The following is a 13,189-nucleotide window of genomic DNA, read 5'->3' on the forward strand; positions in this document are numbered from 1 at the left end:
AAACATTAAGGCTGAGAATCCTAAACTGAAATCTATGGGAGAATTTTGTAAAAGGAAAGAAAAGAAACTGTTAATTGTTGATTCTATTTATGCAGTTTAAAAAATTATTTTTCGTAGTTATTTTGCCCATAGTGACTTGAAATCATCAAAGCTCTTCATCCCTTTTTTAGGCTTGAACAATTGATGAGTCAAAATTTAAAGAAATGGAGGGTGACTCAAGACTTTTGCACAGTACTTTATATCAAATCATGCTGCCAAGCAACCACCTGCCAAAGGGTTAAATGACCAATTTTTTTTTAGCATTTCTGTACCTATTAAACCTTTCAAAAGGATTTGTGTTGATTACATTAACCATGTTAGATTTGAATCGAGATACTCCAGCTAGGCCAGTGATCTTTCTTGAAAATCGCTGGTAACCTCAGCAGGAATAACATTATTCTAACAGGACACTTGAAATAAGTCTTTTCTAAAAAACAAAATTAAAAAAATCCATACAACTTACAGCGTTGAAAATCATAACTAGAAACCGGTTTTGTTTTATTTACCTATATATTTTAAATTAGTGACGCTGTGACACAATGTGTGCAGTGGGTAGCAGAGGTGATATCACCCCCATGGTAGTGCAGACCGGTATGTTCAGAGGGATGCTTTGCTTATATTAAAGAGTTGGAACGAGAAACTAAAGCCAGGCAGTGATCAGTCTTACTTACCTCAGTATTAATACTGTTATGCTTTGACTTTGAGAGGGTAAATGGAAGGAGACTGGAAAGAGGCATTGAACTTAAATTGACCAAACAGAGGAAGTTTGAAATAAGAGTCTGCCACCACTAAATGCCTGCTTCAAATAAATGTCTGTTACCTTCAACAATACTACAAGAAATGCTAAACTGTTATTGTATTCCACCCCCTCTATACTGCCTAATAATCCAGACAATAATACTGTTATTTAGAGGTCGCACAGCACGTCTGTGCACCCAGTCTAAAGCTCAGACTTGGCTGTTTGCCAGGCTCTGGTGATGGGTATCGGCATGCTTGCTGGAGTTTGTGCTCTGAGTCATTACAGTAGTTCTGTAAATAGCAACCCACCGAAAAGGAAATATCTTAGATCAAATCGGAACATGAGTATTTTTCCCTAAATGCTTCCCCAAACATAGCACACACACACACACACACACGCGCACACACACACACACACACACACACACACACTCACACACAGCAAAGAAGCAACCACCTACATACAGGCATGCACACTCACACTTTGGTACACTCTGCTTTGTCTTCTGAGGATTAGAGACTTTCTGGGATGACGATGACTCAACTGCTCCGCTGCGAGGATAATGGTAACAAAATAGAACATCTTATCAAACTGGTTCCTTGCTGCTTTACCACTCGCAAAAGAAGGATCGCAATCTCTCTCTTGACATGTCCCGTTCAAACCTTTGATTTAGATGCGAAACCAGATGACCAGAGCAGTAGAGTTGCTCGCCATTCCCACACGGTCGATATGTTTCACTCAGATTACCGATTGTCACAACATAAAAATGAAGAAGTGACCGGTGGGGTCTCGTTGCAGCCTTTCTCTACTCTCTGGAAAGTCTCCCACGAAACGAACTGAAGTGCTACAATAACTTCACAACACACTTTCCCACTCCCAGAGGCTACATCCATACTACAGAGTAGCTGTTAATCTTGATGACACAGGATACAACGGCTCCGCTGTGGCTGCATTGCAGACTCAAATCTCTTTCTTACCCTCCATTTCAGTGACACATATCAGATATGTTATTTGTTGTCTTAACTAGGGTTTATTTACACAGGTCCAAACTTTTAGATTTTTAACTCTTTGCTGTACCAAAGCGGAAATGTCATATTCAAATATGCTTTTGCGTTTCAAAGTGGATTGTCTTAATGGGCAAGAGTTGAGTTTTAGGGTCTTTTTTTTAATCTACGCTCAGATCAGATGTGCACACAGTCTGGAAGATTTATTGTTACTATTAGATATAGATATCTCATGATTGTGAGACTTTCCTGACTGATAATATAAATGAGGAAACCACATTAACCTGATTCTTTTCCCCTATTGTAGGATGTTATTAAGAGGCCACATCTGTGCCACAAAATACTTAAAACCAGATGTGTGTTACAATGTCAATACAGCCTGAGTCCTGTGGGCAGCATGTCAGGTTTATGCTGAGTGTGTAAATGTTGCCAGTGACAATTGCGTGCATTGGGAGTGCAGTTGTATATATTTCAGCTGGGGTTTTTCGGTCTGATCCAGGAATGTGTAGGAGGCCCTTAAAGGTGACATCACCATGCTGTGTATGACTCCCTTGAGTCACGATGTTGACCAAAACCAAGCTGCCTGGTCATGACCTTTTTGCTCTCGAAAACAGAATGATGCAATTACTTTTAAACAGTGGCAACATCCTAAAGTGGGAACATTTTACACAGAGTACAAAGAGAGTGGTTTCCTGAGTCATACCAGTGATTTAAATGTTACTTTACCCGTGCACCCAGTGTCTGTTTAAGTTTTCTGTGACAAGCACGCTGACTGTACTCACAATTTATTAGGTACACTTGTGCAACTGCTTGTTTAAGGCAAATACCTAATCATATGACAGTAACTCAGTGCATTTAGCCATGTGGACATGGTCAAGAAGACCTGCTGAAGTTCAAAATGAGCGTGAGAATGGGAAAGAAAGGCGATTTAAGTGACTTTGAACGTGGCATCGTTTTTGGTCCCAGACTGACTGATCTGAGTATTTCGGAAACTGCTGCTCTACTGGGATTTTTCCACAAAAACATCTCTAGGGTTTAAAGAGGATCATCCGAAACAGGGAAAATATGCAGTAAGTGGCTGTTTTTGGGTCAAAAATGCTTTGTTGTTCTCAGAAATCACTGGAGAATTGGAGAAAGCACTTATACAAAGGAAACAATAACTCAACCACTTGTTACAACCAAGGTATGGAGAAGAGCATCTTCTGAATGCGCAACATATCAAATCCTGACGTAGGAAGCAGAAGACCACATGGGTGCCACTTCTAGCAAGGTGTAGATGGCATGCTCTGCTGGACACACAAATGGAGTGGTTAGTAAGTGTAGATAACTGAGTAATATATTCATTTACTTGTTGACTCTGAATGTTTTATCTTACAGTACAGCTGGTGATGGATTTTTGTCCTGGTCCTCTACAGCCTGGGTTAGCTGGTATATGGCACATGAAACACTTCTCAGCCTGCCACAGATTCAAGCTAAAGTGAGCCTCCAGTTTACAGTAAATCTCAAAAGTATATGAAACACCAACATGGTGGAGTTTGAGTCCCACAACGCCAGTTTGACCAGAAATCCAGCTGCTGAGAAAAAAAACACAAGACGTGAAAGGCTAGGCCTGACTAGCTAGATCAAGTTGATCTTTCAAAATAAGTTAAAATCTTCTCTGAGTGTTTTTTCCACTCTGTGGAAACTGTGAAAGTAAGACAGACTTTAACAATTTATTCTAACTGGCAGAAGTGTCTGTCAGGGTCCGGGCAGGTGTGGTGTTTTTCTGTAATTTTTTCTCTTCAGGTGGAATGGTGGGCAGATCTTGTCTCATCTCCGCCCCTTGGGTGGAGCCGCTGTTCCTTGGCTTTCCCTGCACATCTGCAATTCATTCACTCATCAGCGGGCTGGGGTATTTAAGATCGGCTGAGGAACTGATTCTCTGCCAGTTTGTCCCAAGCATTATGATGGTAAACTGGCAAAACTTGTTGTTTCCTATGCCTTATTGCCCCCTAAAGGTTTCAGTCCACTTACCTGTAAAACCCATCTGCCTCACCTTGTGGAATTCTCAGCTCACAGCCAGATTGGATACCCTCCGTAACCACAGTCTTCTGCTATTTGCCGGTAAATCTTTCTTCTAATACTCGCCTGCCCACTCTCCACCGCATCTGTCAAGCCTTCCTTAGATTCCAGCCTGCCCTCAGACAAATCCTCTCTCAGAAACACTAAAATACTAAATTTTGACACCCCCTCAAGTAAGACCTCTAAACTCACAACCCACAGTAACTATTCAGTCATACCTGCCAACGCTACCTCTGTCTCTCCCACAGAAACCCAAGTCTCGCAAGACTGAACAAGAAGCCGATGACACAAATAAGTAAAGGGGGTTACAAGAGGTACGGTGACAGTAATGGCAAAAATATATAAAGATTTTTCTTTATTTCTCTTACTCTGAATGAACATTCATTCCAAACATCATTGACCGGTCTCATTGACCACTACTGTCTGAACCCGTATTGGTCATAGAGTTAATATGTTAAATGGGGAAACAAGAAGTTCAATACGTGACAAACAGAAAAGGTTTGAGCTATGAGGAAAGGTAAAATCAAGTGTAACACTAACATCAACACCCTGAGCACATGTGTCTTCAGTGACCACAGATGTACTGCTGTGTGCATGCACATGTGTACTGTCGTATACAGTACGGACTCTGCATTGGTGGTCTGCTTGTGCATTAGTGCTGCGGTGGTCTGAACCTCAAGCTGGCTCCGTCCCAGCAGCTCCGAGGCAGACGTGAGCCCCGCTGCCAGCTCCGGCCTCACTGTGGGAAACAGCCTCCATGTTATTGTATGTGCAATGAATTGCTGATGACGCATTTGTTTATGTGCTCGCCTAAATAATGGGAACATTAAATATTTGGTCCGAATAATAATAATCCATTTCCTTGCCACTATAGAAATATGACTAATCACATGGAAATTAAAAATAAGCAAACAAGCCGTGAAATGATTGTATTTTGTAGAAATGAAGATTTTTCTGCACACACCCTGCGAGGTGAACATTACCTCAGTTTTAAATGCATCACAGAACCCGTCCTTTACAGGAGGACAGCCACAGTTTTTGGAAATTCCGCAATGTTGATTTGCATTTGAAGTGTCTGAAATTCAGGACTCTGACGGTCATTTTCGGGAGGTGTATGGAAATTCTGATCAAAATTATGAATCTTTGTTTGGCAGCAAAAATAACGTCTGGTATTAATGGATGAATCAAACTGTGTTTGCATGTGTAGCCTTGTAGTCAGCATCTTCACTGGAAACTTCAAACTCCCTTGCAAATCCTCCCATCTAATACACTTTCCTTTAACTGTGAATGTGACCACAGAGCTGTTATTCCCCTGTGACAGATATTCCTCTGTCGAGAACTGTTACACTCTCCCACAATCATTCTCACACGCTCCTCGCTCCATAAATGCAGAAGGAAAAAAAAGAAGATCCAGGACACGTGAAGATCAAACACAGGAATAAAACACTATAAACATCACACGCATGCGAAGGGCTCTTTATGGGTCAGCACATTTTGACTGACAGACGGCATGGTGGCTGGCATGTAAAACGGAGGGGGTTCAGGTCTATTCACTGACTTTCCTGTTTATATGTGGTGTGATTTGTCTTGAGCTGCATTCGACGGGCGAGCAGGAGGAGTGTTTATAAATGGCTGACTGGTAGAGGGGAGAGGGAAGGGTGTGAGAAGTTTGGAGGAGAGGAGAGAGGAGGTGAGGAGCTGTGCAAGGTAATTTAAATTCCTGAGGTTTGGCTGTGGCAGCTTTACAAAGATGTGAAGAATAGCAGGTTGGCTTGCAAGGTGTAAGGTTTTTAAAACATAAAGCATGCTGGAAGGTAGGAAGCAGGGTACTGTAGTTTGAACATTTCCAACCAGAAACTGCAAATCAACAACCAGCAATTTCTGATTTGTGTGTGTGCAGCACAGACAAACAGCCACGAAAAGAACCTAAATGAAGCAATAATGGACAATTTGCAGCCTCTAAATTCAGGATCAGGGTCTATAGTGACCTGTGGTAACTTTTATTCAGATTGCAGGCACTTTAGAAGAAGATTAACCCCTTTGTTTGGTCATCATAGCAGACTTAACAGTCCTAGCACTGTCAAATATAGCAAGTGACAAGAAATGCCAGCTCACTTATAGTTGAACGACTGCCATGTCCACACTAATACGTTTTAGTTTGGAAACGCATCTTTTCCTCTCCGTTTTGGCCTTCCGTCCACACTGAGACGGCGTTTTCGGTCAAGGAAAACGCTCTCCAAAGCAGATACATTTGAAAACGCCGTTTTCGCGTCGCAGTGTGGACAGCGAACCTGGAGCCTTTTCGAAAATGATGACACATTTTAGTCATGTGATGCAGTCATGTGACCAATTAAAGATAGCGGAGGGCATTATACAGCAGTTGTTTTGTTTGCTCTCAGTTTTGACAGCCCTATTAAAGATTAATATCAGTTTGTACATGCTCCAGATAGCTTTTCTTCAAATTCTTTAACTCTCACTCACTTTTGCAACTTTGTACTTTTGTGTCACTCGCAGCAACAACTCCACCTCATTGTTAGTCCATTTAAAAAACTCGGTGCTTTTCCTCGACATTTTGCTGCGACGTTTCAAAGAGCCGGAAAGTAAATAAACGGCAGACGGCAGGTCGAATCGTCTTGCGTTTCACGCATGCGCAGTACTGGAACATAAGCGTTTTCGGCAGTTTCAGTGTGGACGCACAACTCTGTGAAAACGCATAAAAAAGATAGTTTGGACACAGCGTTTTCAGCTGTATACACTGTTTTCAAATTTATCTGGGCTAGTGTGGATGTAGCCTATGTACAGAAATGACATATTACAAATAGCATATGATATCTTCTTAAACTGATATCCCTGCTTTAAGTGAGAAAACAGGTGGTGATAGTACACCCTACTATGAACTTAGTATGACTAGTGTACACAACCTGTACTGCCTGGTGGTGTTGGTAAGGTTGGGTGAAATGATCCATAGTCTGGCTGTCGTATGGTCCATGCAAGCTACGGGCAACTACAGCAATTTGCTAGTATTCAAATCAATCACAAGGAGGATCTGAAAACTCCTCAATGAGTACAGATTTTTCTCTAGTGAACAAGGGTTGCCACAGGTTGCTGAGCGGACACTAGGCCTGTATGACTAAGGTCTTAACTGCTTATCAAACTCAGGTGGGATACATCCTGGAGAGGTTGCCAGTCCATTCCAGGCTAACACAGAGAGGCAGACAGCCATTCATGTTTCGCTTTAGTGGAAAAACAGGCAGACCACCTAAGAAATGAAAAATCAGGCACATGAAAATCTAATAAAATGATACAGTTTCTTGTTTCAGGTTCTCTCAGGGTCAGTGGAAAGTAACTCGATATCTTACATTTAGTAAAACTACATCTGCAGTAATACTATTTAAGGAAAAAAAATACTTATTACATGTTACAAGTGTAACCGCATAGCTGCTGTTGTTTGATTGAAAGTAAATAAAAAAGTAATGGCAATACATTTTGTGTAAAACACGGTATCAGCTGACAAAATACTAATCACATGAAAACATCCAGAGCCGAACCACACAGAACATTTCCTACAGATTTCCTTGAAAAAAGAAGTGCTTGAAACTCCTTCACAGATGTTAAGTATTTGTTTTCTCTGCAGATGGTATTTATCAGTACATAGGAGTGAAACAAGTCATCTTGTATATGTTTCTCATGCATCACTGCTGATCAGCCTACATCATTTCACAGACCAGATTCTGATGAAATGCTACAAGTCACATTCTTATCCCCAGGGAAAAAACCGTACTCATGACTGAGACGGCCTGAAGACCAACCTGGCGCACCGACACGGAGCAAACAACAAAAAAATGCTTCGTTTATTGAGCTTGGCTCGCTTTACATGAAAGCATTTTCACAATTTCATTCCTTGGCTTTTACTTTTAGTTGATAAATATAATGGAATTTGGATTTTTCTGCTCCAGAGGGGAAAAAAGAAGGGGACGCGAAGAGAAGAGCACTCAGGTTAAGACCTATCCTGCCAGACATTACTAATGAACTCAGCTGTCTGGGGACTTGCAATAGCAGCCTGCCTTCCGGCATTCTTATCATCACCCACACAAAACCTCCCCACCAATCAAACTGGATTCTGGAAAGGAAGTTGAAAATGTCAAAGGCTATTAATTCTGCTGTGGCCGCTTTGTCTGCCTCACAGAATACTAATGGACGAGTAAGAGAGGGCCAACCCTCTTTTTTATGTTCGATTACAAGGAAAGTGAAAATCTTTTAAAGACAAGTGTGCTACAACTCACTGCCTAAGGGAAGTGAGAACCATGTAAAACCCTGTTATTTTAAGATTCAGCCTAAGACCACCTACACAATAAGGCATTCACATTTTTTAAAAGCATGTTGTTGGCACTGGTTAAGCCGTGTTTCCTCTTTAATAGTAATGATATCCTGTTCAGCACACTTTCTTTCAAAGGATTCAGGTAAAGCATGGGTGGGACCTTCCGTTTCATGACATATTTTGTCAAAGTGATGGCTTTTCTTTGTGCCTCTGCATATAAAGGGGCTAAAGTATACTCTTTAATGCACTTCCTACAGGCACAGGACCTTTACAGGAACTACATGTTTCATTTGAAGCTGAGACACTGTGTCTTAACAGTTATCCTTGCTCAAAGCAGGTTTTGCCCCACTATTATCATTATTACTTTGTCATTGCTCCAGAAAATAAAGCCTTACATGCTCTCAGGGTTAAAGACATCTAGGGCACTTTGTGGCCACGTTTGTGCTGCACATGACAGCAAGTATGTTCCTTGAGCTTTTCACAGAACAATTGTTCCCATACCACTCACTCACCCACTCATTCACTCACATACTGCAAGCAAACATGTTTGTTAGATATAGCATGGTTTGAACCCTTTCCAATGTCAGCCCTATCTATGTCAAGTGCAATTTTGCTTTGTTACGTCTATAAACCCAATGAGAAACCCTGCAAAACACATGTGATGAACAGCCTGTTATACTTTACTAACCACACTGTTTAAAAATTTTATCTGGATTACACAGTCTGTATTGTATCTACATCAATCAGGACTTTTTAAACATTTTAATCAAACATATGTATTCTTTAAAGATGCCTCTTTTAAAATGAGTCTGCAATGTGAACTCATTACTATTCCTGTCAGTCTCACCAAGAATGAACACCAAGCTCTTCTGGATTTGCATTTTTTGGCCATTTTATATCTATTGTTTACTAACAAATGGTTCTTATCAAGTGATCTTAAATTAAGGCCAGATAAAAAAATAAAACTGCACTGACATTCGTCGAGAGACTTCCTCAGATCTAATCTTTTGGCTGCCACTATGGCAGCTTTTTGGAGCAAGAACTGAACAAATTAGGATGAAAGGATTGAGTGACAATCAGCAAATGCTAACTAGCTTGGTTACCAAGCTGCATCCATGAACAGGGACACATATCTTTTAATTTGCAGTAACAGACTAATAATTTAACCAACAAAATTAAAGCATAAACTTTTTGAACGGCTAGTCATACTATCTGTCAGATAATTGCATCAATAGTGCTCCAAAAGGAACCAACTCAATGGCATTGAGGTTCAATTTAATAAGTCCAGTTAGTAAGGCCAGATGCCGGGTTCAGTTATTTGTGTTAGTACATCTATCGAATCAAGCTGGGCATTTTAAAACGGGAGTATGAGGAGTTACTTCATTTTGGAGCCAAGTGGCCATTAAATGGAACTGCAGTTTTTGGCGCTAGCACATGGATGTTAATTTTTTAGCATAAAGTCAAGAGGTTACTGGTCTCACTCATATCAGTAACCACCATCCTACTAAATACAAGGAAGATCATTAAAATCCACATAGAAAAGGCTCAGCCACCAGGATTGAACTCTGGAACTTTATTTGCTCCGAGGCAAAAACGCTAAGCTGCTTAGCTGAATAATACACAATGAATATGAAATATAATTAACTGAAATGCCCAATCCTTGTTAGGTTTAAGCATAACGAATTGGATTAAAATATATCGCTTTGTAATAGTAGAAAAATGACTCTTACAAAATGTATTCAAATGGAACTCTAAGCAGTCTTTTACAAGCGTCCATATGCAAATAGCTTGGAAGAAGACCTGTCTCATTTTTATGTTATAACCCACTGCATAACAGTTCACACACCTAAGGACAATTTGTATCTTTTAGATGTGAATAAGCGCATCAAAGCAGCAACCTCCAGGGCTGAAAAATGAAACCTTCATGCTAGAGTCATTTCCTCTAATGACCACTGCTCCAAAGGCTCCCATCTAAAATGCTCAGCTCCAACCATGAAATTAACATGTTTGTCATGTCATAGCAGGAGGAGGGAGGGCATTTTGATTGACAGCTGTGTCAAAATAGGCAGCCAACTGCTGCATGCTCAACCTCTCCTCTGCCAATCCCAGTCATTGAAGTGGACCTCCTTACCATGTTATGCCTTACGGAGCGAATAATATGGCCTTACGTGAGGCATATCCCATCCAAGAAGTTTGTGCTCCAGTTTTGGAGGCTGAAATTACACAACTTTGAAAAAGTGTTTTGGGGTTTTATTTTTGCACATTTGTCACACTTAAATGTTTCAGATCACACAAATTTTAATATGGGACAAAAATAACCTGAGTAAATATAAAATGCAGTTTTGGAATTAATTAATTAAGTGAAAAATGGCTCTTAAAAATCTACTTGACCATATGGGAAAAATTAATTGCCCACTAATCAAGTGTTTGTGGTAACTTAGTGTTTTGGCTCTCTTTCCTTTTCTGAAGAATTTTTGAGCACGAATGGGACGTTTTTTAAGTTCATCTCGGATTTAAGCCCAGAATTTGAGAAAGCCAATCCAAAAACTTTTTTTTTGTTTGTTTTTTTCAGAAATGGATTTGCTGGTGTGTTTCAGATCATTGTCCTGCTGCATAATCTAAGTGTGCTTGAGCTTCAGGGCATTAACTGATACCCAACATTCTTCAAGATTTCTGGCAGGGAATCCACAATGCATCAAGTACGGCTGACTTTGTTTCTTAACTCTTCTATAGTTTCTTTAGGTTGTGGCATCATGTGTTGGGTTTTGGGATAGTTAATCCTACATAACTTTATCAGACAAGCTCTTTTTAAAGTATTTCTTGATTTAGCAGATCTGGCAGGGAGTTGCATACTTTTTCATAGCAAGTAAAACATTTTTCAAGAAGAAGAAGGCATTGATTGCACCTCATAGTTTGCGGATGCAGCTTAGTAGCCTAGCTTCCCAAGCTTCCTTATGTTAGTTGATAACTTAATCTTCTTTTCCAAATATGGACAACTTCTGGTTCCAAAAATCAACCATGACCATGGCCAAAATGCTGAAGTTGAAACTTCAAAGTACTGAGTCCAAAAACAGATGTATGATATCAAGGTGTTTAAGTCAGTCTTTTGCATGCAGGTTATGTGTTTGATGCCCTGGGATTGAGAGCAATGCCCCTTGTGGTCAAAGATCGCTTGTAGCTGTGAATACTTTGGACTGTGCCATCCATGCCTGCTTTTTTGTTTTTGAGGCTTTTGATGCCCATAAAGACAGAAAATTGTGTGTTTTCTTTTCAGTGTGTCCACAAACCACCAGCTTTCCCAGCTATCTCTGATTTGAGGAAAAAAGCATTTCTGTTTTAAAAATGTTTTCATTGCCATTCAGATTCAGCCACACTCATCACTACATCATAATGCATATTGGAAATATTGGCAGGAACATCTAAGACCAATGATAGTGAAATAATACTGTTGATGCTGAGTTGGAAAGCAAACAGATAGATGATGAAACAGGAAATCTTTGTGCATGTGTGTTCCTCTTTCAGCAGTTTTTGATCTGAAATCTGACATCTTCATGCCAATTTAAAGTTTTTTTTCCCCGTCCTCCAGTCTGTGGTTGTGTTGAAAACAAAAATCATGTGTTTAAGTGGCTGTCCTCCTCTGGGCCATGTGGCCAAGACTGAAGGCTTGGGAGCTGGTGACTAAGGCAAGATGTAATGCTTGGCACAAGGACACACGTTCTCTTTTTTATTCCTCCCACAAATTCCCCCACTTTGGGGTGTGCAGAAGGATCAACAGGATAAGGTGCAAACTGTTCTGTGTGATCTAAAATGTTAGAACTTGGCTCATGAGCTTTTTTTTTCCTTACTATCCCTTTTCTCTATTATCTTTGTATGGAGTAATAGAAAAGCAAAGAGCTTATAAACCTCACTTATTGCTCTTTTTCTTCCCAGGAGTCCCTCATTGAGCCTGTTGCTTGGAAGCTGGACAGACTGAGAATGATGGGAGCGTGCTCACCAGACCTTAGAGCATCTTAAAATGGACATATGTGTGGGATCTTTGTTTGAGCATGGGACCAGCTGGGTGCGGTAGCGTAGGTGTTCAAAGACAAGCAGGGGGTATCAGTGAAGTCATCTCTGACAGTAAAAATCAAGTTTCAGTTGAAAGAAATAACAGGTCAGATGCAGGGGCAAGCGAGTTGGATCGGCATGTTTTACCTCATTTACTCCACACTCTGTTCCGATGATCTCATTTCCTCCAGGGCATCCCGCTGGACGTACCATCTTGGATGCTGACCAACCACTTGGGCCTGAATGATAGAGTGTGATCTGAATGGGTAGATCCATGAGTGTTTTGCACATCATTGTCCCACAGAAAGGACCATTACCAGGACCTTTTTCTTTATGTCCAAGCCAGACTTGACCACAGCAGACTTTCTTCTGTTCCTGTGCATCTGTTTTAAGACAGGTGAAGGTGCCACTGCACATAAGTTTCAGTTCATTCCTACAGTTTGTTTTTTGTTGATAGACTGACAGATTTACTAGAAATCTACTGAGTCCAGTACCCATCCATGCATCCATCAATTTTTTTCCACTTATCCAATTGTAGGGTTGCATAGGGGCTCAAGTATATCCCATATCTGTCAAAGCACTTGAACGAACTTCATCACAATATTTTTTGACTTAATAGCAAAGAAAACTTCTAACCTTTCATTGTTAGCGTCCTTTATATTACATTAGCTCTACTGCTGGCATCCCATGCACTGCTGCTGATGCTTGGCATAGTAAACACAGAGCAACAGATTATAAAGCGCCTCATCATTTGGTGCCATACAAATAAAATTGAACTGAAATTTAATTAATTTGTGACCAACAATTTGCATTAAAATTATCATTTTTATTTTAACCAGTATTTTTAACAGTGTAGCTTCTATATTTGTCTACTGTAAATTAATCTATTTTTCTTTTTTTTTGGACATGATAACAACATTTTAGAGTATTAATTCTTTTTTATAACTGTCTAGAAAACAGGAAATGCCATTAGCATTAAAC

At 40.3% G+C, this 13,189-nt stretch overlaps 1 long non-coding RNA gene across 1 annotated transcript; it reads left to right on the top strand.

The window, feature by feature from the left end:
* The first annotated feature begins 3,629 nt into the window (after window positions 1-3,629).
* LOC112847665 (uncharacterized) lies at window positions 3,630-12,929 on the top strand. The gene is made up of 3 exons (XR_003221366.1): window positions 3,630-3,885; window positions 4,092-4,157; window positions 12,092-12,929. It is a non-coding gene; the product is annotated as an uncharacterized LOC112847665 (long non-coding RNA).
* Window positions 12,930-13,189: the final 260 nt, after the last annotated feature.

Source organism: Oreochromis niloticus, linkage group LG8 (genome assembly GCF_001858045.2).
Source record: "Oreochromis niloticus isolate F11D_XX linkage group LG8, O_niloticus_UMD_NMBU, whole genome shotgun sequence".
Taxonomy (NCBI): Eukaryota; Metazoa; Chordata; class Actinopteri; order Cichliformes; family Cichlidae; genus Oreochromis; species Oreochromis niloticus.